Source organism: Diceros bicornis, chromosome 24 (genome assembly GCF_020826845.1).
Source record: "Diceros bicornis minor isolate mBicDic1 chromosome 24, mDicBic1.mat.cur, whole genome shotgun sequence".
NCBI lineage: Eukaryota > Metazoa > Chordata > Mammalia > Perissodactyla > Rhinocerotidae > Diceros > Diceros bicornis.
In genome coordinates, this window is record NC_080763.1 from 26101039 (window position 1) to 26127587 (window position 26549).

General features: G+C 42.9%; 1 protein-coding gene across 1 annotated transcript in view; it reads left to right on the forward strand.

The window, feature by feature from the left end:
• The window catches only part of NRXN3 (neurexin 3), a 1476736-nt gene that overhangs the window by 159329 nt on the left and 1290858 nt on the right, over positions 1-26549 (forward strand). The window lies entirely within an intron of this gene.

Sequence of the window (26549 nt, forward strand, 5' to 3'; positions counted from 1 at the left end):
TGTTATTATAATATATCCATGAGGAGATTTTAGTCTAGTTGGGGAGAAAAGACAGTTCCAGTTCTCTATTGTTTAATAATAAACTACTACGAAATTTGGTGGTATAAAACAACAATGATTTGTTATTTCTCATGGTTTTATGGGTTGACTGGGTGAACCACCCAGTTATGTTTCAGGTCACTCATGTGATTACATTTAGTTGAGAGCTTAGCTGAGCTCCAATGAGGGATGTCCAAGAAGGCTGTGGTCCTCCTTCACATGCCTTGTATCACTCAGTAGTCTAGCCTGAGCTTCTTATATGGCGACTGGATTCCAAGAGCCCCAAAGTGGAAGCATCCCTGCCTTTTTAAGGCTTAGGTCTAGAGTTGGCACACTGTCACTTCTATAGGTAAAGCAAGTCACATGGCCCTCAGATATGAGGGGAGGGGAATCAGACTCCAAGCCTTCTGGGGTAGAGTGGCGTGTGTGTACTGGAAGGGGAGGAATTATTGGCAGCTGTATTAGTCAGGGTTCTCCGGAGAGACAGAACCAATAGGATATATACAGATATATATTAAAACGAGATTTCTTGCTCCCGCGGTTGTGAAAGCCAAGTCCCACAATCTGCCATCTGCAAGCTGGAGAACCAGGAAAATTGGTCATATGATTCAGTCTGAGTCTGAAGTCCTGAGAATTGGGGGTGAGGTGGGGTGGGGTGAGGTGGGGCTGATGGTATAAGTCCCAACTTGAGTCTGAATGCCCTAGAACCAATGTTGGAGGACAGGAGAAGATGGATGTCTTAGCTGAAGCAGAGAGAGTGAATTCACCCTTTCACGTTCTTTTTGTGGTATTCAGGCCCTCAATGGATTGAATGAGGTCCACTCACATTGGTGAGGGTGGTTCTCTTTACTCAGTCTACTGAATCAAATGCTAATCTTTGCTGGAAACACCCTCATAGACACACTCAGAAATAATGTTTTACCAGCTCTCTGTGCATCCCTTAGCCCAGTAAAGTTGACACCTTAAATTAACCATCACAGCAGTCATATTTGGAGACTGTCTCTCATGGATACATTCATTCTAGACCTTATTGTTCTGACAGAGTACTTCATTTTGGCTACAGATATTTACCATGAAGGCTGATACTCTGTAGAGTGGGTTAGTGTTTTTAGAGATGACTTCACAGAGGACTTGGGGCTTCAACTGGACCCTGAAAGAAGGATGGGATTGCTATGGAAGGAAAAGAAGGGGGTCTATCTACTGTTTTGATTTTTCACCCACATGAACCAGGACAAACTCTGTATGATTTGGGGAGGGAAGGAGGGGACCCTGATTTTAACTGTCAAATTGATCTAGAGTTGTCAGGTGGGATAATTTAACCCTCAAATGAGGGTGATTTATCCTGTGTATTGTAATCGGATAGTCGTCTAAGTCGCTCCCCATGAGCTCTGGTAAATCACTTTTAGTACGTATTGAAAGTGACAATATTGTATTTTATCACCGAATTGCCGTCTTACAGTAATAACTAATGCATGTCATTGGCTTTGGCTCCAGCGCTGAATTACACTCACTTGGAGGCACATAGATCCAGAGAGGAGCTGTCACTTCCATTTGCTTGTCCATGGCCAGAACCAAGAGGCTGGTGGGAAAACTGTGCTGTTGCAACCTTTGCGAATTATCCCATTCAGAGACACCCACAGTCTTGTAAAGTGTGAAACTTTTCTTCCATGGAGTTTGGGTCAGTATGAGCTAGGATGGGTCTAGTAATTCTATTAGGTGGATAATAAGTACTTTGATGACTAAAGGCAAGGATCTTATTTAAACAGAGAAATAAGGATGGTCAAGAGTCAGGCTCAAATGATTTCTTACCTGGGTTCCCGCTACAGCCTTGTAATTGGTCTTACTACCAGCCACCTCAAAACCGTGCTGCTCAGGAGCCCCTAGAGTGATTTTTGTGGGATGCAAAGACCACCATGCCAGCCCCTTGCTTGAGACCATCATGTCCTACCATTGCCTGTGGGATATTGTCCATGTTCCTTAGCTTAGCCTACAAGGCTTTCCATGGTCTGGCTTCTGCCCACCTGTCCCACCTCATCTTGCTCCACTCCCCATCTTGAACTTTCTTCTCTATGCACACACACCATGCTCTGCTTCTCCACACCATTGTTCACGTCCTTTGCTTGGAATGCATTGTCTCTGCTGCCCCAAACTGAACCCCTTTTCCTAACCAACTCCCCGGTCAAAGATGCACTGCCAACATCCCCCCTGGAAGCATTCACACATGCTCTCAGGCTGTGCTCATGATGCACTTGGCATCTCACTCCCTTCGTTGTTTCACTTGTCTCATTGCATTATCATTACTTATCTATGCCTCTAGCTCTACCACTAGACAAACTACAAGCTCCTTGAAGGTAAGAACTTGTTTTAATAATGTTGGTATCCCAACCAACCAGCACATGACTCATTGGCCCAGGGGAGATGCTCAATAAATGTTTGTGGAATTAATGGATTTGTGAAAATATCTCTTTGGATTGTCATAGAAACACACAAGCAGTAAAGACTTAGAGTTTTCACCCTGAATCTGAGTTTCGCTTTAGCTAAGGGGTTTCCTGTTTTGATGTTACCTATCTGGATGGAATTAGTGTGAGTATTCACTGCAAAGGTGAAATTTATAAGGCTCTGGGACGAAAGCCTGGGCAAGGGTACAGAGATATATTAGTCTGGTAGGGCTTGGAGGTGTGTCTACATTTAGCATTAGGTGAGAAATTAAGCAAGTCTTTACACCTATGAATTTGAGTTCTGCTGTTTTTCTGGATGCCTTCTTATGTTAGAAATAATGTTGGATGATCATTTCATTCATGGTGGTGGATTTGAGGATGCCAAATCTCACTGACGGTCCCAAACCATTTGCCTTCAGGTCCGTGTACCCCATCATGCCCTTAGAAAAAAGGAATCGAAGAGTAAGTTCCAGGAGTAGTAGGAGAAGGGAGAATGCATTTCCACTTTTCTAGCCAAAGCACATAAGGTCCTTGGAGAGACGTGAAAGATCTCTGAGCCCAGGAAGTGCATCTCCCCTTTCGTACTGCAATCTGTAGGCAGATTGGGCAAGAAACTCAGTGCAGGCTTGGAGACAGATGTCAGTGTGTGTCTTACAAGGAAACAAGGCAAGTGTAGGAGGAACAAGGTGGTAGGGGTCTTCAAAAAGAAGCCCTCTTCTACATCCTTTTATTCCAGGTGCACATCTTATGAAAGTCATTCTGGTAGTAATGATAATAGTACTATTACTACTACTACTAATGATTTACATATATTGAAAGTTTTCTATATGCTAGGCACCTTGCCAAGCTTTTTACTTGGCCTGCTTGATTTCAACTCACAACTTTATGTGGCAGATAAATTTCATTTCCATGTTACCCATGAGGCACAGAGAGACGAAGAAACTTGCCCAAGGTTGAATAGCTAATAAATGGAGGAGCTGGGATTTGAACCTAGGCAGTCTAACACAGCACTATAGTCTTAACCTTGGCACTATATTACTTTCCAAATAATAATGATAATAGTAACAACTGCAGCTAATGTTTATTGGGTGCTATCTCTGTGCTGGACACATTGGCAAGCTCTTCAGCACAACTTTTGGGGTGGGTTACTATTATTATCCTCATTTCAAAGATGGAGTAACTGAGACTCAGAGATTCAGTAATATGTCCAAGATCACACAGCTAGTTCACAGTGGAGTCTGGATTCATTCTCAGGCTCTCTATCTCCTGAGACTCCAGTCCCATTTTTTAGTTTGGTTCAGAAAGTGTCCTCTACCCCATCGATCCAGATTTCCCTTTCAGCAGCCAGTTCTTATCTCCTAGCTGAGGATTGGACACAAGGAGAATTTCTATCTTCTTCAGAGGCAAAGGCCATATGGCAATGAAGAGCATGGTGGATTCCTTTGAGGAGCGTGGGCTCCAAAAACTAGAGTAGTGTAAAGAACAATGAAGAGAGTTTATCAGAGGGGACAGTTCTAGAGATTGGGCGAATGGGAACCTGTTTCATTCCACTGTGTTTGAAGCCAGAACACCATGTCATGACACTGACCTACATTAGGGACTTTATATTGGTGACCAAGGGAAACTGGCCCTCTGTAGGCTTTTAGCACCATTGTACTCAGGTTTTCATGTGTAAAGTCCTGACTACCATTGGTACCAAAATACAGTTTTTTAGGGTAGGAGGGGTACTTGTTGTGTTCAGAGCACTCAACTTATGCTTTTGGGCAGGGGAGATTAAAAAAAGAGATGAAATGGTGCCATTTGCCCTAAGCTGACCTGGAAGTCTAAGCAGAGAGATAAAGCAAATGAGTACGTAGACAACATTTTCATAGATTAGCTTGGTTAATTAGTGGATTTTCAAACTTTTTGAAATTATAAAACCTACACATATTTTTTAAAAACTATAGCACCTTCATGAAACAGGAAAATTCTCATAATCTTTATACAGGAAAGGTAACAGTGCAAGTTTATACCAGTTTGCAACTAGTGATTTGTGTGTTTATATGTGACTGTGACTTTTGAAATATTATAAATAAAGTTAAGAGGATATTATTGGGAGGGATGCAATAAAATTCATCTATCCTTTTCATCATTTCTTTATCTGGGTCACCACAAAACTAACGTGATCATTCTACACCTCCAGGTAAAACACTTACACTGCTCACCTTGTGGTGACGTCGTTTGTTGCACTTGGGACAGGTGCAACAAAACCTCATCTGCTTCAGGTGAGGATGGCAGAATAATATATAGGCGAGGGAAGAGCTAGGAACTAGACTAAGAATGGATATTATCACCTAAAAGCTATGAATTTCAAGATCACACTTAAGGTCCATGTCAATTTAAGGAACGCCCCGTGGATCTGACAAATGATAGTCGAAACATCCTGGACTGACTAGAGAAGCATTGAGAGCCTAAGTGCTGAGGAGCCCCAGGCCAAGGTTTCAGCTTTCATGTGATCTGGTGACCCTGACTTTGGTCCACGGCTGTGGGCAGAACCTCTAGGTCTTGGCTCAGGACCTTCCAAATGGGTTCCGAAAGTGGATCCTGGTGATGGAGAGTGGGGGCATCAGGAGAATGCACGTTTTGCCTTCGTGGGGCAAAGACTCACTGTGTGTGGCTGATGATGAGAGGTGGAAAGGGACCGTAGCATGGGAACCTAGCACTCCCACCTTTAGACATTTTCCTTAGGAAATGTGATCACATTTTAGATGCTAGAGAATTATTACTGTATTTTTCAAAATACTGACCAATTAAAAACATCCTGGGGGCAGCCCAGTAGTGTAGTGGTTAAGTTCACACACTCCCCTTTGGTGGCCTGGGGTTCGCAGGTTCCGATCCTGGGTGTGGACCTATGCACTGCTCATCAAGCCATGCTGTGGTGGTGTCCCACAATCTTCCTCACCAAAAGCAAACAAAAAAAAATATCCTACTGGCCCAATAAGAAGGCCATGAATAGTTAAATTATGATGTCTAATATCAGGAACATTTTTCAGCCATTGAAAACCATGTTTTTGAGGAGTATTTGGTAACATGGATTTAGTTAGATAAATATAGATAGATATAGATATATTTAGGTATAAAACTGCAGAATATTTCTTTCCATAAAGCATGATCTTGGTTTTTAAAAGTGTCTGTATCCATCCCTAGAAAAATTCTCTAAAGAAGCATACAATTTCCAGTGGCTGTCTCTGGATACCAGATGATTTTATTTTTCTTATTTGAACCTTTCTGGCCAAGTTTTTTCTACAATCACGTATTAACTTAACCATAAAACAGCAACAAACACCAGATGTTTCTATGGTGGCATGTTAATCCCATGCAAGATGCAATGGGGGCAGGACAGAGGGCCTTGGTCCTGGATGCTCCGTTTATTAGTTCCGTCATGGAGGGTAAGCCTTAGTCTCTGAATCCCGGGTAAACAAAAGGCCCTGCCTTCCTTATGGGTCATTGGAGGATGGGAGGTGTGACTCATGCTGTCCAAAAATGAAGGTCTGTAGCCAAAGCCATCGTTCTGCCTGTGCTCCTTCCTCTTCCCCTGGGTTACCTCTGGGCATCCTCCAGGGCTTGGCTCACCTGGTGCTTTCCCACATAATCTTCCCTAGACTAGGGGTCCAGGTTTCCCTTTCAAATGTCCTTGTAGAACTTCAGATCTGTTACCATCACTGAAATTTTATTTCCATTCTTGAGGTTTTTAGATGAACGTGTGGTACCTCCTCTGAACTGGGTGTTTTGTCATTTTTGACTATCCTCTGTTAGTCTCTCACCAATGTTTGTTAAATGAATAAATAAACTCTTTGAATCAGCTAGTGGGGAGACAAGTCTAATATTTTTATTGTTTTATTTTTTTTGGTGAGGAAGATTGGCCCTGAGCTAACATCTGTGCCCATCTTCCTCTACTTGGCACGTCGGATGCTGCCACAGCACGGCTTGATGAGCGGTGTGTAGGTTTGCACCTGGAATCGGAACCTGAGAACCCCGAGCTGCCGAAGAAGAGCACAAACTTAACCACTACACCACTGGACTGGTCCTACAAATCTAATATTTTGAGGTGGATTGGAGGCACGATAGTGTTAATCGAGAGATAACTTCCTAGCAGTCACTATGACTTTTTTTTTTTTTTTTTCCTGGGACAGAGTATATGATTCAACACACCAGAGAGCTAACGTTTTGCATTCTAATGTGGGCCAATAAATCAAGAAATCAATCAACACCTATTTATCCAGTGCCGACCACGTGCCCAGCACAGGGCTGGAGGCACTAAGACTTTTGAGAAGTAGCTTTGCCTCTTTTCTTCAGCTCATGAAATGGGGTTATTAAGACTTGAAGAAGTCAGGAGGAGAGGAGGGCCAGGCATAGCAGCAGGGACGGGTAAACTGATCAATGATTGTAATGACTGGAAAAGGGCTGTGAAAAGCCAATGGCATTTGAGTTCCAGCATTTTCACTGTGGGGTCCAACATCCTGAAACCCAGAGTTAATCTTCCCCGAGAAAGATGTGGATAGGAAAATGCCTCTGATAATTATTGCAAAGGTGTCATCTTTAAAACAAACAAGAAGCACAAGACAGCTACCCAAACTTGGAAGCTTGAGATAAAAAAGCAGACTATTCCCAAGTGGAATAAAGGTGGAGTTAGTGGCTCAGAATTGTGTCGGTTTTGCAGGTTTCTGCCTTTTAGGGGTGGGGAAGTGGGGGAAGTTTGGTCTAGCTTAATTAGCCTTTCCCTCTAGAAGTGTGACAAAATACCTACCTCGAAATATTGCTCTCTAAAAATGCAAAAGGAGAATTCCTCCTCAGTCACATTTATATGGAAACCAAGGACAGGAAGAGAAGAAAGACACGGGCTTTTAGGGGAAAGAGTATGTGGACTTCAGATACATTCAGACGCCAAAACCCACACTCATTTTCAGCCTCTGGCCTAATCTTTTTTCTCCTCCTGTAATCTGTGATGGAAGTTCATATCTGGGGGCAGAACGAATCAGCCCACACTCATAGCCTACTAGGAGCCCCCCACATAGCCCCCCACCCCACACATTGTTTGGGAAGTTTGAGCAAAGTTGTCTTCAGAATGACAGGGCCTTATCAATGTAGAATTTGTAATAATATGGTCCTTGGGTGGGCTAGAGTTTGCCCACATAATGGAGGTAGGGAATTGGGAGAAGAGGACAAGACTGTTAATTAAGACTAAAGGCCTACAAACTGTTGGCCTGGTGACTAGCAGCCTGGTTACAGCTGATTCTTGTCTCCTGGTGTAAACATTTATAGGTTTGCCCAGACCTCTTGCTTGCTCCCTGCCTCCACATAGTCATTTTCTGTGCTAGACAGCAATAAGTCTGCATTTATTCCCAGATGTCTTTTAATGCCCATTTCATTAGAGCAGTCCAGTTAGGGCCTGTTAGCAAGGTTTTCGTGTGTTATTGTTGGAGAAAAAGGAGTACTAGCAGTGAGAGGAAGGTTTTCTGCTTAAGGAAATATTTTCCCCCTAGGGCATGAATACATGAAGAAGCATACGCAAAAACTTCAGGCTAGGGAGCAGAGCATTCTAAGTGAATTCCAGGAAAGGTGATTGATAGTCTAGGTTCAAGAGAGAAATGCATCCCATGGGGGCTCTTGGACAGAACTAAAGCCCCCTCTTCGGATGAGGGGATCCCGTGCTGTATTGTTGGGGATGGAGCGTTCTTCTCCTCCCACATTTTGTCTCCTGCATTTTTGCTACCATCTAGTTGTTTTGCTACCATGTTGTCATTGTATCTGTCCTGCAGGGGACACTCTCAAGAAGTCTATCTAGATGTCTCCTTTCCTTGTCAGTCTTCATGTCTGTCTGTTCTACCCTTGGACCCTGGCCTTTTCCCTGTACATGTCCAGTGTGAAACCTCTTCAGCAATGGAGTCTGTGCTCCTCTCTTCATCCTCGTGGGCCCTAAAGGGAATCAGGAAGTGCCTGGACAGACCATCGAAACATAGTTCCTGTTGTCCTCCCACTGTGGCTTTTGATGGTTTCTTTCAGTAACCAGTTCAGTTTAATTATTTATGCAGGGACATTCATAGTGCGAGAGGAAATGTCCTGTAGGGCATTTATCAAGGAATCAGTGTTCGTAATCTGAGATGTCCCCAGAGCAAAAGCAGAGGATCTGGGCTGATGATTCAGGTGTTACCTTTGGGGAGAAGCAGGATGAGACATCTAGAGGTGGTGGGGTTTGAATCACCGCAGTTGACTCAATAGATGAGCCTAGCATCTGGGGAAGGCACAAACATAATGAGGTGCTCACTGCTATTATCATCATAATACAATGGGGAAACTGAGGCGCAGAGAAATAAACTGCCTTGCTCAAAGTTTCTAAAATAGAAAGTAGAGTCGAGTCTAGATTTGGAAAGAGGTAGTTGAACGCCATAGCTGTGATCTTAACACTCTGGAATCCTGTCATGTACAGGCTGGTCCCTTGGTTGTTCACAGTCCCTTGTCCCTGGTTTATCTGATCATCTCCAGCTTCCCAGAGCTGGATCTACTGATTGGCCTGAGCGGCAGGAGTTTATCAGGAGTCTCATCGTGATGATTTGGTGGCACTGGAAGAAGGTGTCTTTAGCAAAGAGACCCAGTATCTAACGTGCCTTGGATGAGCCAGCCTGCTTCTGCCGCTTCCTACGTCTTTAATTTAGCCAAGCTGCTTAATTTTTGAAAGTCTTGGTTTGTCTCACAGTTCGAGCTTCTACCTCGAACTGTGTTGTGGGGATTGAAGAGAAGAAGGAATAAACGGAAGGTACTTAGTAAACAGTTAAGAGTTTTAGAAATGTCTAAATTTTAGCCAAGGCCATTTGGACCCTTATAGTATGGCCCAGAAGTCCCAGTTACCCTGGGGCAATGTTTCCCAAACTCTAGTATCCACAGGGATGACCTAGGGGTAGGTGTTAAAAGTGCAGCTTCCCAGATTCCACCCCAAACGATTCAGGTTGGAGCAAGAGATGCTGATGCAAAGGTCCAGAGACCACCACTGAGAAACACTGGCTCAGAGGCCAGCAGAGCCCCATTCCACCCCCTGACTAGACCCTCCACATTCTTTCAGTCTCTTCTTACCCCGAGAGGCAAGTGTTAGAAACATTGTCATTAATGCCGTCTCCTAAAGCCTTTATGAGGTTAACAGTTAACAATTAATCATTTCATTATTACAGACCCAGCCCTCAGAATAGTGTATTTTCTCCCCCTCCCCCATTTCCCAGCTTGGCTGCCTGCCCCTCCTCCTTCATCCAGCTTCTATCTGCAGTACAGTCCATTGCATTTTTGAGCTTTGGGGCTCCTGTCTGGCTCATTGTTCATTTAGCTGAGGAACTGCAGCACCTAATTAATAGGAAATTAGCTGTGAATGTAACATTTGGCCCGTCATCAAGGCCCAAGAAGTTATAAATATACACCATAGGAGTGGCCTGGGCACCTGATTCCCCGCAGCTCCAGAAGTGGCACTTCCTGTGCTGTTCCAGGAAGTGAAGTCATAGGTCAAGGGCAGCTGGGAGTCGGGGGGTCGCTTGCCCTGAGGGCCGAGGGGACCATCCTGGGAGCAGAAGGGCTCAATCCCCAAACATCACATTTACTTTCCTCAAGTTCAATGTCTCTTCAAAGGCCAGGCCCCAGAGGAAGCAGAAAGGAAATTGGAACAGGGGCAGGAGAGGAGTGGGAGGAGGGCTGTGGGGTCCCTTCTTTACAGGGTGTCTCAAGCATTGTTCCCCCAAAGATACTGCAGGTCTGCTGTTGTTCCAGACACTTCCATTTGGCTTCTTCCAGAGGCACGTGAGTTCCAGCTTCATGTAATATCCTGGTAGTAGGGACTTTGTGTGTTGAAGGCCATGCCACCACCAGCTGCAGCCTGCAGATCATGGAACTGAGGCCCAGAAGGGTAAAAATCTTGTCTAACTAGCGAGGGGCAGAGCTGGGATTGGAAATACAAATTGGTAGCCCCCCAAGTCTGATGCTTTTTGCAGGAACTCAGAGCTGCCTAACTACTTCAGAGAGTCAGCCTGGGAGGAGAAAACTGTTTTTAAAAGTACCAGTGAGGAAAGCATTGAGGGAAAAAGGAAGAGCATGGGGGTCAAGGGCAAGGTAAGGGCGTCTGGGGGTGTTGTAGGGAGGCGGAAGGGCCCCCATGGAGGAGGAAGCGTAACCCAGGGATCAGAGCTGAAGCTGTTTTCTCTAGATCCCTCTTTTAGTTATCTCACTTTTCTTTTAACTTCCCCAGCAGGGAAATAGGAATTGAGCAACCTATCTTTTCCCTCCTGAGAGTTAAAAATCTGCTGATAAAAGGACCTGTTCAAATTCTAAGTCTGCTTATTATGAGCCAAACCTTGGGGGATGAGAGAAGGGAGATGCTGGGTTCCTTGGCAAAGCAGGCGGGGCCAGGAGGGAAAGCCGGTCTGACTACATCAGGGGACAGAAAGCCCAGAGTGTGTGCAAGATTTTGCCAGCTTTATTTAAGAGATCGATGAAGCCTCTTTAACACGGGCTGCTACCTGAGAGTGATATAATGAATCCGGCATTTATGTGTCTCGGGAAGGAGGCTTCTGAAAGAGGAGAAACATATAAAAGAAATTGCATCTTTGGGTAGATCCCAGAAGGGGCTGCTCTGAAGGAGGGAAATAACTCATTGACGATGTCACAGAGCAGAAGAGAGACAGGAAGGCTGCATGTTGCTTAGGCTGAGGGAGGACAGAGTCTCCCCAGAAGGAAAGTTGTGCCTCCAGCCTTGCTCAGAGAAGGGGGTTATAAATCAGATCCCAGGACGAGAACACGGGTGTCACTTCTGCCCTAAAAGAAAGATAATACATCTTCCTTTTCCCACCTCTACCCACTAGCCAGGGGCATTTCTTTCTTTTTTTTTTTTTTTAATAATTTTATTTATTTATTTATTTTCCCCCCAAAGCCCCAGTGGATAGTTGTATGTCATAGCTGCACATCCTTCTAGTTGCTGTATGTGGGACACGGCCCCAGCATGGCCAGAGAAGCGGTGTGTCGGTGCGCGCCCGGGATCCGAACCCCGGGCCGCCAGTAGCGGAGCGCGCGCACTTAACCACTAAGCCACGGGCCCGGCCCGCCAGGGGCATTTCTTGACCCTCCACAGGAAGATATTGGTCCCTTCTGGTTTCTTGTCCTCTGGGAGATGTTACCAATTTTTTACCATCCCAGTAAGTGCTTTGGCACAAAATAGCTTTGGAGTCATTTTGCAAAGAGTTGAGTTCTAACATAATGTCCTCCACTTATGGGTTTGGACTGTTTCCTTATCTCTATATGCCCTCAGTTTCTTATTTTGTTAAAAATATGGAGTAATGTCTATTTCACTGGGTTTTTTTTTTTTTTTTCATTTTTATGCTGTGCGATGCAAGTTTTATTGATATTTTAATGGTTTCTAACATTGTGAAATTTTGGGTTGTACATTTTTGTTTGTCCATCACCCCATATATGACTCCCTTCACCCCTGGTGCCCACTCCCCACCCCCACTTCCCGGGTAACCACAGTCCAGTTTTCTCTGTCCATGTGTTGGTTTATATTCCACATATGAGTGAGATCATACAGTGTTTGTCTTTCTCTTTCTGGCTTATTTCACTTAACATAATACGCTCCAGGCCCATCCATGTTGTTGCAAATGGGACGATTTTGTCTTTTTTTATGGCTGAGTAGTATTCCATTGTATATATATACCACATTTTCTTAATCCAATCGTCAGTCGAGGGACACTTAGGTTGCTTCCACTTCTTGGCTATGGTGAATAATGCTGCAATGAACATAGGGGTGCATAAGCCTCTTTGGATTGTTGATTTCAGGTGCGTTGGATAGATTCCCAGTAGTGGGATGGCTGGGTCATAGGGCATCTCTATTTTTAATTCTTTGAGGAATCTCCATACCGTTTTCCATAGAGGCTGCACCAATTTGCATTCCCACCAGCTGTGTATGAGGGTTCCTGTTTCTCCACATCCTCTCCAACATTTGTTGTTTTTTGTCTTGGTGATTATAGCCATTCTAACGGGCGTGAGGTGGTATCTTAGTGTTGTTTTGATTTGCATTTCCCTGATGATTAGTGATGTTGAGCATCTTTTCATGTGCCTATTGGCCATCTGTATATCTTCCTTGGAGAAGTGTCTGTTCATTTCCTCTGCCCATTTTTTGATCGGGTTGTTTGTTTTTTTGTTGTTCAATTGTGTGAGTTCTTTATATATTATGGAGATCAACCCCTTGTCAGATGTATGTTTTGCAAATATTCTCTCCCAGCTGGTTGGTTGTTTGTTCATCTTGATTCTGGTTTCATTTGTCTTATAAAAGCTCTTTAGTCTGATAAAGTCCCACTTGTTTATTTTTTCTTTAGTTTCCCTAGTCTGGGTAGGCATGTCATCCGAAAAGATTCCTTTAAACCCAATGTCAAATAGTGTGTTGCCTATATTTTCTTCTATGAGTTTTATAGTTTCAGGTCTCACCTTCAGGTCTTTGATCCATTTTGAGTTAATTTTTGTGAATGGCGATAGCACATGGTCCACTTTCATTCTTTTGCATGTGGATGTCCAGTTTTCCCAACACCATTTATTGAAGAGACTTTCCTTTCTCCATTGCATGTCCTTAGCACCTTTGTCGAAAATTAGCTGTCTGTATATGTGTGGTTTTATTTCTGGGCTTTCAATTCTGTTCCATTGATCTGTGTGTCTGTTTTTGTACCAGTACCATGCTGTTTTGATTACTATTGCTTTGTAGTATATTTTGAAGTCAGGAATTGTGATGCCTCCTGCTTTGTTCTTTTTCTTTAGGATTTCTTTAGCTATTCGGGGTCTTTTGTTGCCCCATATAAATTTTAGTATTCTTTTTTCTATTTCTGTGAAGAATGTCATTGGGATTCTGATTGGGATTGCATTGAATCTGTAGATTGCTTTAGGTAATATAGACATTTTAACTATGTTTATTCTTCCAATCCACGTGCATGGGATATCTTTCCATTTCTTTATGTCATCGTAGATTTCCCTCAATAATGTCTTGTAGTTCTCATTGTATAGGTCCTTCACCTCCTTGGTAAGATTTATTCCTAGGTATTTTATTCTTTTTGATGCAATTGTAAATGGTATTATCTTTTTGAGCTCTCTTTCTGTTAGTTCATTATTAGCATATAGAAATGCAACTGATTTTTGTAGATTGATTTTGTACCCTGCAACTTTGCTGTAGTTGTTGATTGTTTCTAACAGTTTTCCAACAGATTCTTTAGGGTTTTCTATATATACAATCATGTCATCTGCAAATAGTGAGAGTTTCACTTCTTCGTTACCTATTTGGATTCCTTTTATTCCTTTTTCTTGCCTAATTGCTCTGGCCAAAACCTCCAGTACTATGTTGAAGAGGAGTGGTGAGAGTGGGCAGCCCTGCCTCGTTCCTGTTCTCAGAGGAATGGCTTTCAGTCTTTCCCCGTTGAGTATGATGTTAGCTGTGGGTTTGTCATATATGGCCTTTATTATGTTGAGGTACTTTCCTTCTATTCCCATTTTATTGAGAGTTTTTATCATAAATGGATGTTGTATCTTGTCAAATGCCTTCTCTGCGTCTATTGAGACGATCATGTGGTTTTTATTCTTTGTTTTGTTGATGTGATGTATCACGTTGATTGATTTGCGGATGTTGAACCATCCCTGCGTCTCTGGTATAAATCCCACTTGATCATGGTGTATGATCTTTTTAATATATTGTTGTATTCGGTTTGCCAATATTTTGTTGAGGATTTTTGCATCAATGTTCATCAGCGATATTGGCCTGTAATTTTCTTTCTTTGTATTGTCTTTGTCTGGTTTTGGTATCAGGGTGATGTTGGCCTCATAGAATGATTCAGGAAGTGTTCCATCTTCCTCTATTTTTTGGAATAGTTTGAGGAGGATTGGTATTAAATCTTCTTTGAATGTTTGGTAAAATTCACTGGAGAAGCCATCTGGTCCTGGACTTTTATTTTTTGGGAGGTTTTTGATTACTATTTCAATCTCTTTACTTGTGATTGGTCTATTCAGATTCTCCATTTCTTCTTGGTTCAATTTTGGGAGGTTGTATAAGTCTAAGAATTTATCCATTTCTTCTAGATTGTCCAATTTGTTGGCATATAATTTCTCATAGTATTCTCTTATAATCCTCTGTATTTCCATGGTATCCGTTGTAATTTCTCCTCTTTCATTTCTAATTTTATTTACTTGAGCCTTTTCTCTTTTTTTCTTAGTTAGCCTGGCTAAGGGTTTGTCTATTTTGTTTATCTTCTCGAAGAACCAACTCTTTGTTTCATTAATCCTTTCTACTGTTTTTTTGGTCTCAATATCATTTATTTCTGCTCTGATTTTTATTATTTCTCTCCTTCTGCTGGCTTTGGGCTTTGTTTGTTCTTCTTTTTCTAGTTCTGTTAGGTGTAATTTAAGGTTGCCTATTAGGGCTTTTTCTTGTTTGTTAAGGTGGGCTTGTATCGCTATGAGTTTCCCTCTCAGGACCGCTTTTGCTGCGTCCCATATGGTTTGATATGGCATGTTATCATTTTCGTTTGTTTCCAGATAGTTTTTGATTTCTCCTTTAATTTCATCAATGATCCATTGGTTGTTCAGTAGCATGTTGTTTAATCTCCACATTTTTGTCACTTTCCCAGTTTTTTTTTTCCTGGTTCATTTCCAGTTTCATAGCCTTATGGTCTGAAAAGATGCTTGTTATGATTTCAATCTTCTTAAATTTATTGAGGCTTGCTTTGTTTCCCAACATATGGTCTATCCTAGAGAATGTTCCATGCGCGCTTGAGAAGAATGTGTAGTCAGCTGTTTTTGGGTGGAGTGCTCTGTATATGTCTACTAGGTCCATCTCGTCCAGTTTTTCATTTAAGTCTAATATTTCTTTATTAACTTTTTGTCTGGATGATCTATCCATTGCTGTAAGTGGGGTGTTAAGATCCCCTACTATTATTGTGTTGTTGTTGATTTCTCCTTTTAGGTTTGTTAATAGTTGTTTTATGTACATTGGTGCTCCTATATTGGGTGCATATATATTTATAAGTGATATGTCTTCTTGATGGAGTGTCCCTTTTATCATTATATATTTCCCTTCTTTGTCTTTCTTAACCTGTTTTATCTTGAAGTCTACTTTGTCTGATATGAGTATGGCAACACCTGCTTTCTTTTGTTTGCCATTAGCTTGGAGTATTGTCTTCCATCCTTTCACTCTGCCTGTGCTTGTCTTTAGTGCTAAGATGTGTTTCCTGAAGGCAGCATATTGTTGGGTCTTGCTTTTTAATCCATCCTGCCACTCTGTATCTTTTGATTGGAGAGTTCAATCCATTTACATTTAGGGTAATTATTGAAATATGAGGGTTGAATGTTGCTGTTTTGTCACTTATTTTCTGGTTCTTTTGCATTTCCTTTGTTTCTTGTCCCATTTGTTTTGGACTGCCAATTCAGTTTGGTTGTTCTGTCTTATGATTCTTCTAGTTTTCTCTTTGTTTATCATATGTGGTTTTAATTTGATTATTTGTTTAGTGGTTACCTTGAGGTTTGGGCGAAAAATCTTCTGTATGAGATAGTCCATTATCTGATTCCTATTCCTTATACTAAGTCAATTCAGTCACTTTCCTCTTCCCCTTCTAAGTTGCTCTTGTTATACCTTATTCTATCTTGTGTTGTGGCTGTGTGTTTACAGTGATGAGGTTAAATTTATTTTTGGTGAATTTCTTCCTTTGATCTTTGAGTTTAGTATTTAAGTGGTTGCTAACCTATTCCGGTAAAGATCTACTATTTCTCTGATTTTGTCTACCTACTTTTCTCCTTACTCCAAGCTTTGTGTTCCCTTTCTCTTCTTGTTTTCAGGCCTGAGGGCCTTCTTGAGTATTTCTTGTAGTGGCGGTCTCGTGGCCATGAACTCCCTTAGCTTTTGTTTATCTGGGAGAGTTACTATTTCTCCATCATATTTGAAGGATATTTTTGCTGGATAGAGTATTCTTGGCTGAAAGTTTTTGTCTTTTAGTATTTTGAATATATCATTCCAGTCTCTTCTAGCCTGAAAAGTTTCTGTTGAGAAATCCGCTGAGAGCCTGATGGGAGTTCCTTTGTACGTTATTTTTTGTTTTTGTCTAGCTGCCCTTAATATTGTTTCTTTGTCGTTGACCCTGGCTAGCCTTACCACTAGGTGTCGTGGTGAAGGCCTTTGTCTGTTAATATATATAGGAGTCCTGTTGGCTTCGCTTACTGGTATTTCCTGCTCCTTCCCCAGATTTGGGAAATTTTCAGCTATTATTTCCTTGAATAGGCTCTCTGTTCCTCTTTCCCTCTCCTCTCCCTCAGGAATACCTATAATTCTTATGTTACATTTTCTAATAGAGTCCGATATTTCTCGGAGTCTTTCTTCATTTCTTTTTAGTCTTAGTTCTCTCTCTTCTTCCATCTGGAGTATATCTGTATTCCTATCCTCTAAAGTACTAATTCTTTCCTCCATATTGTCAGCTCTGTTCTTTAAAGATTCCAGATTCTCCTTTATCTCCTCCATTGTGTTCTTCATCTCCATCAGCCCTGATAGGTTTTTCTTTATGATTTCAATCTCTTTTGTGAAGAAACTCCTAATCTCATTTAATTGTTTGTCTGTGTTGTCTCGTATTTCGTTGAGTGTTTTTATGATAGCTATTTTGAAATCTCTGTCATTTAGTTTATGGATTTCTGTGTCTTCGGGGTTGATTTCTGGGTGCTTGTCATTTTGTTTCTGGTCTGGTGATTTCATATATTTTTGCATTGTGGTTCCTGTGTTGGTTTTGATTTTCCTCATCCTGGAAGTCTCTGGTTGCAATTTCCACCTGCCGCCACTGTCTGGTGGTAAAGGGCTGTGTAGTCTAAGCCCCCTGCGCTCTGCCCCAGTTTTTCTGCTGCGATCCGCAGTTTTGTTTTGTTTCTTTTCCCCACTGCGATCCACGGGTCCCATCCAGTTTATTCAGGTCTGCCTCGGACCGCTAGATCTGGTCGAGCTGCAGACTCCGGGTTGCGGGGAGGGGGGAGCTCTCTCTTTTGCCCTCTGGGTCCCTGACGTGGGAGGCTTCTCGTTTGCCCCTCTTTATCCGCTCTCTGGGTTGCTCAGATGTTGATGGTAGCCCTGTGGCTCCTCTGAGCCCTCTGTGCGGCAGTTTCCCACTGGCTGAGAGAGCCCGAAGAGCTACAGTTTCCCGCCGAGGGCCGCCCCTCCCCCCTCTCTGGGATCCGCGCGGACCGGATCGCTGATCTGATGGGGAGGGAGCGGAGTTCTCCTTACCTCTCCCCACTTCCTCCGGGGGCCCAGCACGTTCCGCTCTCAGATGTGCGGCAGTGTGGATCCCTCCGCTCCAGCTTTTCACTGTCTGGGATTCTGTTGTTGGTCTGTGGCTGTTACTTTTGTTGTATTTTGTGGGGGAAGAATTCACAGGAAAGCTCACTCCGCCATGATGCTGACGTCACTCTCTTCACTGGGTTTTTAAGAGCATGAAATGAGATAATAGTTAAAACAACTAATTTAGCATGTGACACACAGTTGAATCTTAAGAACGATTATTGCCATTATGGTAATGTAAATACAAAAGTCAAGAATAACATTTGGTACTTGATAGTCACTCAATAATCAGTTTCTTTTCTCTTTTTCAAGGTCATATCAGCAATAATAACATTAGGAAAAGATGTTTGATATTTTGTCTCCCTCATTAACTTTCACCCTCCCCCAACCAATCCTAAGCCACGACTGAGGCCAAAGCCAACCCCAACCCTATGCCCAGATCTATTTTCAATCCCTACTCCCAACCCCAACACTATGCTAAACTGTTACCCCAACTCTGTTCCCAACCTTATTCCAACTGCATTAGTCAGGGTTCTCCAGAGAAACAGAACCAATAGGATGTATATATAGAAAGACAATTGTTATAAGGAATTGGCTCGTGCAATTATGGAGGCTGGCAAGTCCCAAGATCTGCATGGTGAGTTGGCAAGCTAGGGGCCTAGGAAAGCTAATGGTGTAGTTACAATCTGAGTCTGAAGGCCTGAGATCCAGGAAAGCTGGTGGTGTAGTTGTAGTCTGAAGGTTGGCAGACTTGATAACCAGGAAAAGCTGACGTTTCAGTTAGAGTCTGAAGACAGGAAAAAAGCCAATGTTCTAGTTCAAAGGCCACCAGACAGGAAGGATTCCCTCTTACTGGGAGGAGGGTCAGCCTTTCTATTCTACTTAGGCCTTCAACTGATTGGATGAGACCCACCTACATTAGAGAGGGCAATTTGCTTTACATAGTCTATTGATATAAGTGTTAATCTCATCCAAAATCATCCTCACAGAAATACCCAGAATAATCTTTGACCAAATATCTGGATACCATATGACCCAGTCAAGCTGACACATAAAATTAACCATTGTACCAATCTTATCCCTAACCCTATTCCCAACCCTTCCTCCAAGCCCCAGGCCAAACCCAACTCTACCCTAATAACTACTATTAAATATTGCTAGGCACTGTTAGTGCCTCAGTTTTCTTCTTTGTAGTGGGGATACAAATCCTATACTATCTGCCCAAACTTGCTAATCAGTGTGATGAATTCACACCATAAAGAAACTGAACTTGACAATGTATCTCTGGAATATGGAATTGAGAAGGAAAAGAAATTGGAAAATAGATTCTCACTCAGATAGTAACCCAATATGAGTAGTATCTGCCTTTGGCATGAGGAGCTGCTCAGACACACAGAGAGACTTCCATTTGTGGTGCTGACTCCTGCCCCATTCTCTTGGCTAAACCCTAGTTTAATAGGGTCTGTGTGAAGTTGGGATGGCCAGGGACAGAGGCATGGGTACAATGTTCTGGAGATGTCTGACTGCAAAGAATATAGGTTTGTAGACCAATGTGAGATGAAAAATATGTTGTCAGTATTTCCACTCACATAGGTTTCTGCCAGATTCTTCTCTCAGCTTTATACCACATGATGAAAAAGGAAGCTTCCTGGTTTCTAGAAAGATTCCTATGGAATCAAAGAGTGTTAGAACTGAAAGGGATGATCATCTAGCCCAGTGGTTCTCAATTTTAAAAACACTGACACCTGGATCTCATCCTCTACCAACTGATCCATCTTTGGGGATGAGCCCTGGACAGTGGTGTTTTTAGAAGTATGCTTCTAGCACTACCATTGCCAAGTGGTTCCACCAATCTAGCCCAAACCCCTCATTGTACAGATGGAAAAAGAGAGACTCAGAGAAGCTAAGTGACTTTCCTAATATCAGTATCTAGGGGCAAAGCCAGCACCCAAAGTCCCATGACTCCTATTCCAGTGGTTTTGTCAGAACACCACACCATTGCTCATCTTGCTTCCTCAGATTTATAACCAAAGAACAATAGGACCATCTAGGACCCATCTTCGGACCCTCTTGGCAAGTGGTACTCCAGTTCAGCCCATGTGCAACTCTTCTTGCCCCACCAGCATAAAGGCTTTCATTCCTCTGCACCCGATAGCTCTCATTCAGAGAGGTGGGTATGCAGTGTGGTAGAAACAACTCTCTGCTAACCCATTTGGAACAATAAAGAAATACATCCTAATCCACCAACCTTGACCAGACAGCTGAAGGTTGTGCTCACTTGGCACTGACCTTGTAAAGATGGATTGCAACTTTGGGGAGCCGATTTTGTTGTTGATGTTGGTTTTTTCCTTCTGGGCACTTAGAGTTCACGTTCATCAAGGAGAGTTCTGAGAATTATAGGTCTAATGCTGTTAGCATCTGCTTCATCCCCCTGCCTTTGTGTTCAACTCTCTTCTTTTCTAATTTTTAACTTTTTTTTTTTGTGAGGAAGATCAGCCCTGAGCTAACATCTGTGCTAATCCTCCTCTTTTTGCTGAGGAAGACTGGCTCTGAGCTAACATCTATTGCCAATCCTCCTCCTTTTTTTTTTCCCCCCAAAGCCCCAGTAAATAGTTGTCTGTCATAGTTGCACATCCTTCTAGTTGCTGTATGTGGGATGCGGCCTCAGCATGGCCGGAGAAGCAGTGCGTTGGTGTGCGCCCGGGATCCGAACCCGGGCTGCCAGTAGCAGAGCGCGCGCACATAACTGCTAAGCCACCGGGCCGGCCCCTCTTCTTTTCTAATTTTTAAAAGGTTTTTAGATTTTTAGTGCACTCATACTAAATGAATTGTTATTTTAAAATAGGTAACTGAAATCTAGCGTAAGCCCTGGTTTGACATATTTAGAAAACATCGAAGCCTCTGAAACAGACCAGCAAGGCAGCATGTGCATTTCTCCCCAGTAGTGGTTCTTTATTACCCAGAGGGTGCAAAGGGGATTCTGCATTCATTTAGTCATTCATTCAGGTAATGTTTATAGATTCCCTCTAGGTCCAGGGAAATTGATTGGCACTAAGGGAAGATTAAGGTGAATCAGACTCAGCGCTTGATCTCAAGAAGCTTAAATCTAATGGGCAGGGAAGAGGAGTACCCTCAAAAATTCATACCATAAGCAGTGTGATATTCCTTCAAAGAACTACAGTAGGTGTTTAGGGTTTAGTCAGATTACTTCTAGTTGAGGGATGAGGGAGGTTCCATTGAGATGTGACACTTCAGCTGAGCCTTGGAAAATTGATGGGATTTACACAGAAATAGTGTAAATTGTGTAGTCAAGGGAACAGCATGAGCAAAGAGAGGCAAAGGGGAGGGAAAGGATGTATATGGGGGTATGTTTGTTTTTAATATGGTAGGCAAGGGAGAACCATCTGAAAAATTTTAAGTGTAGACCTCTTAAGAGTTGAAATGGGCTTTAGAGATTACCTGGTCTTCTTCTTTATTTTATACATTAGAAAATAATAAATAATAGCAGCAATATTTGAGCTTACCCCCATTACATGCTTTCTATAGGAAGTTAGTGAGCTATATGTTCTATATGGATTTTCTCCTTTACATAGATTTACATTGTTTCCTCGCAGTATCTCTTGGAGATGTGTTATTATTATGCCCACTTTACAGATGAAGAAACTAAGGCTCAGAAGTCAGTAAGCCAGTAAGAGGCAGAGCTGGGATTTGAACCCAAGGCTATATTCTTTCCACTTCCAGGATTCTACTGTGGGTGTTCAGAGAGAGTGGTGGTGCCATTATGGGGGAGGAAGAGATGATGCGTTCATTTTGGATGTGTTGAGTTTGAGGCATTCATGAGACCTCCAGGAGGAGAGGTGAGTTTGGAGCTTGGGAAAAAAGTAACATGAGAGAAAAGGAATTTGTTTCTGGAAGTTGCATCCTAACGTTGGCATATTCAGAACACCAGTCAAGTTGACTCGCCCTGTGGAATTTCCAGATGGGAATTCTAGCAGCTCATCTGCAAGGCTGCTCCTTAGTGTGTGTACGGTTTGCCAGTCTTCAAAAGCTGCACTCAGGGTTTTCTTGTTTTTGACGTGTCTCAGATCTTCTCTCCTCCATGTGTGCTTGCAGTGCTGTCTCCATTTTTCTGAAGGGACTTTGCAACTTGCCATCCCATTACTGGCTGCCAAGATCTGCTCTGGGAGGTATCAAGCTGTTCAGCATTGGCTGGAACAAGCACTCCTGGCCCTGTGACCCCAATAGTGAAAAAAACCTCAGTGATGGTGGGAGCTGAAGATGGTGAGCATCTGCGTGGAGGAGGAAATTATTTCTTTCCAGCCAATGGGAAGACCAGAGGGAAGCAGGGATCTTTGGTAGCCTGGGAAAGTTCTCGTACCTCAGGTTAAAGAAAGAAGTTCAGTGAAACTCTTACTACCTCCAAGTCCCTTGTCATTTCCTGACTTCAACTAGCAGTGCTGTAATTGTTGGAACCAGGAATGTCTGACCAGTGGGGAAACTGAGGCAGGAAGGAGCAGAGAAGACTTAGTCAACGCTTTGCAGTCTATGGCTAGGAGCCCAGAATTCACATTATCCTGTAAGAAAAACCCTCAGGGAAGGGGTCAGAGGGCTGGAGTCTGAATTAGTCTTCTATTGTTACTGTAACAAATGACCACAATCTTAGTGGCTTAAAGCAACACCCACTGACTAACTCACAGTTCTGTAGGTCAGACATGCAGGCAGGTTTAGACAGGTCCTCTGCTTAGGGTCACACAAGGCTGAAATCAAGGTGTTGACAGGATGGACTCTTGTCTGCAGATTCTGGGAAGAACCTACTTCCAACCTCATGCCCACTGTTGGCCAAATTTAGTTCCTCGAACTTGTTGGATTGAAGTCCCCATTTCTTTGCTTGCTGTCAGCCTAGGGTCACTCTTGGCACCTAAAGGCTGTCCACCTTCCTTGTCCAGAGGCCTACTCCATCTTCAAGGCCAGCAATGGAGCATCAAATCCTACCTTTGCTTCAAACCTCTGATTTCCTCTTTGTTACCAGCTGGAGAAAACCCTGTTTTTAAAGGGCTCATGGGATTAGATTGGGCCTATCTGGGTAATTTCCTTTGGCCATATGCCATATGTACTGGTTTGCTATGGGTTGCCATAACAAAGTACCACAAACTGGGTGGCTTAAATGAAAAAATTTTATTATCTCACAGTTATGGAGGCTAGAAGTGTGAAATCAAGGCATTGGCAGGGTTGATTCCTTCGAGGGCTGTGAGGGAAGGAACTGTTCCAGACTCTCTCCTTGGCTTGTAGATGACTATCTTCATGTCCACATGGTGTTTTCCCTGTATACGTGCCTGTGTCCAAATTTCCCCTTTTATCAGGATACCAGTCATATTGGATTTGGGCCCACAGGGAAGACCTCATCATAATTAATTACATCGGCAGCAATCTTATTTACAAATAAGGTCACATTCTGAGGTACTGGGGGTTAGGACTTCAACATATGTATTTGGGGGGACACAGTTCAACCTACAGCACCATCTAACATAACATAGTCATGACAGTGATACCTCATCCTATTCACGGGTTCCTCCCACACTCAAAGGGGAGGGGATTAGACAAGGGTGAGGGTCATTCCTAGGATATCCTTGTCGCCAAGTCCCTAAACAAAGGCAGCCACTCAGCAGTGAGGACAGCCATGATGATAAAAAGGATGCCACTGCTGGCCGTGGTGAGAGCAGCTTCAATGGAGTGGAGAGAGGGGAGGCCATATCAAGGAGGTGAGTGAACAGGAAGTGAAGAAAAGGCAGAGGCTACCTCCCTGGAGAAGCTGCTGTGACCAAGAGGAGGCCAAACCGTGAGAAGAGAGGAAAACGGCGTTGAATAACAGTTTCATTCAAACGCAAGAGACCCGGGCTCGCTTGTTTGCTGTCTGGAAGTAACTGATAGAGGGACTTGCGGCTGGCTAAAGCCTCCAGCTGTTTCTGGTTGTCCACATAACCCCCCTTCTATGGAAACTCGACTTATTAGCCTGAGGGGATTTTGTGGAACTCCACATATTATTAAATGGCCTTTGCAAATAGACCTGTGTGCAGTCTGGCTGAGTTATAGTTACTTTGGAGACCCATGTTTGCTTACCTGTGGCCCTGTAAATCTCAGTGTTAATATCACAGGAATGCATTTCTATTTGGTCTCCACTTTCCTGATTCTTTAAAAATTTTACGTGATTTTCTTGGAAGGATAGGTTTGATAGAACTTAGTAATAGTACAAGCTGCCATTGCTTGAGGGTCTACTATATGACAGGCCTGTAAGAAGAGTGCTCGGACGTTATTCCTCATCCTCCTTCTACGAGGTGACTGTTGCCTCCATTTCACATGTGGAGAAACTGAGTCTCAGAAGGGCTTCGGGGTCATGGCCAAGGTTACAGAACTAGTAAATGGTGATGCTCTGTCTCCCACATCACTTTGGTTTAGCCACTACATTCACGTCAAACCTTCTCTCTTCTAAAGTTTGGCAAGTTTCTTCTTTTTGAAAAAGTTCACTATTTCTCTAGAATGCACCTAGAGCAGCAAATGTTCTGTGAAAACAAAACTGTAGTGCTCACCTTTTATTCCCCTCCCACTCCCGGACACCTGGGCTTCCCAGCTCAGCTATTTAAGAAATTACACTATGAAAAATTTTCATCTTCACCCAGAATAATTCATTGCTGAGCACAGAACAATACAGAGACATTTCAGCCTGTGTGACTTTTTCCAAAGGTCATGCACACTGGTGCCCAGGGCTTTGTGATGGACACGATGTCCAAGGCACCACATCACATTTGCTTCTCTTTCTGGATGCATTTCATCAGCAAAGGGTTTGCAAGCCTCCATCTGCTGACATACAGTCATCTGTCCCCCAAAATGGGGCCCTGTTCTCATTTCCAAGGAGAATTGTGCATCTTAGAAGGTATTTCAGAGGAACACAACAGGGGTAAGAACCTAGAGCAATCGGAATTCAGGGTGGTGGCGTGGAGAAACAGCAGGCATGGCCACCGGACTTTGCAGGCTTGAGAAGCAATGAATTGTTCCAGGGGTGGGAGTGCTTTGGGGAAAGCTATAGAGAGAAAATCAGGAGTTGACTGGGCTTTGGAGGAAGCATAGGAGTTTGTCAAGTGAGTGGGAGGTAGAAGGTGGGAGAGAAGGCATCTCAGGTATAGGCAAGAGACGAAGATTTAAATGTTAATGCTTGTTGTGTCAAGTGGCTCATGTATAAATGATAATATTAATTGTGAAACCACAACCCTCATAATAACAAATGCAAGCACTTATATGTTACCTACTGTGTGCCAGGGTACATTAATTATATTCTAAGTACATTAATTGTATCAACTCATATATTCCTCAAAGCAGCCGTATGAGGTGGATACTATTATTATCCTTGTTTTACAGATGAGGCAACTGACACACAGGGAGGCAAGTTATCCTTCCAAAGAACCCTTAGCTAACAGAGTCAGAATTTTATTCCAGCAGTCTACCTTTAGAGAAATGCTGTCCAGTAGAACTTTCTATAGTGATGGAAATGTTCTAAATCTGCACTTCCGGGATAGTAGCCACTAAGCATGTGGCTGTTGCGTTCTTGAAATGGAGCTAGTGTGACTGAGGAACTGAATTTTACATTTTATTTAATTTTGATTATTATATTTAAGTTTTAAATAGGTACAAGTGGCTAGTGACTGCTGTATTGGATAAGGCAGCTCGCTAGAGTCAGCTTAACCGCAACACTCTGCTGCTTCTCCAACAGGGGAGTATAGAGTTGATTCTGTAATGATGGTACTAGTACTAATAATCACCACAGGATAATCGCTGCCATTTATTTAGGTCTTACTATGGGCAGGGCCACATACTAAGTGCTTCCCCTAGGTTATGTCATGTAATCTCCATGACAACCTTGGGAGTGATGGCTATGAGCACAGATGCTGGATCCAAATTGCCTGCATTCAAAACGCAGCTCTGCCACTTGTTAGCCCTGTGACCTTAGGCAAGTTACTTATCCTCTCTGTGCCTCAGTTTCCTCATTTGGGAAATGGAGTAAATAATAGCATCTACTTCATATGTTTGTTATGATGAATGCAAGAGTTTATGCATTTAAGGTATGTAAGATGTGCCCGACATGTGATAAGCATTCAATACATGGTTGGTATTGTTGTTATTACCTTATACATTAGAAGAAGAAACCAAGGCCCAGAGAGTAAGCTTCATGCTGAAAGGCACAGCTAACTGCGGAAGAGTTGGAATTCAACCCGCAGGTAGCCTGATTTCAAAATTCAGGTTTTAACAACTATGCTGTGGTTTCTGATCAGAGTTTCTAAAAGTGTGATTTGTGGACAACTGGTATTGAAATCCTCCAGGGTGCTTGTTACATATATAGTGCAGGAGAGAAAGACATATACTCCGCCCACTCTGGGTCCTTTCTGGCTGGGCTACAAATTAAACTGACATGAGACCGAATAGCAGGAGAAAATCAAACAAAGCTTTATAACATGTATATATGGGAGAGACCCAGGAAAAACTGGCTAACTCAACAAATGGCAGAGGTTGTCGTCTTAAATAGCATATCCAGGTAAAGACAAAGAAGGATGTTGGGGGTGGGGGGAGTCAGGTATGAGAGATTACCAGAAAAGAACAGTAAAAAATAGTATGCAGATTTAAGTCCTCATCTTCCACATTGATAAGAGTTTCTAGAGATAAGGTCATCCCTCCTT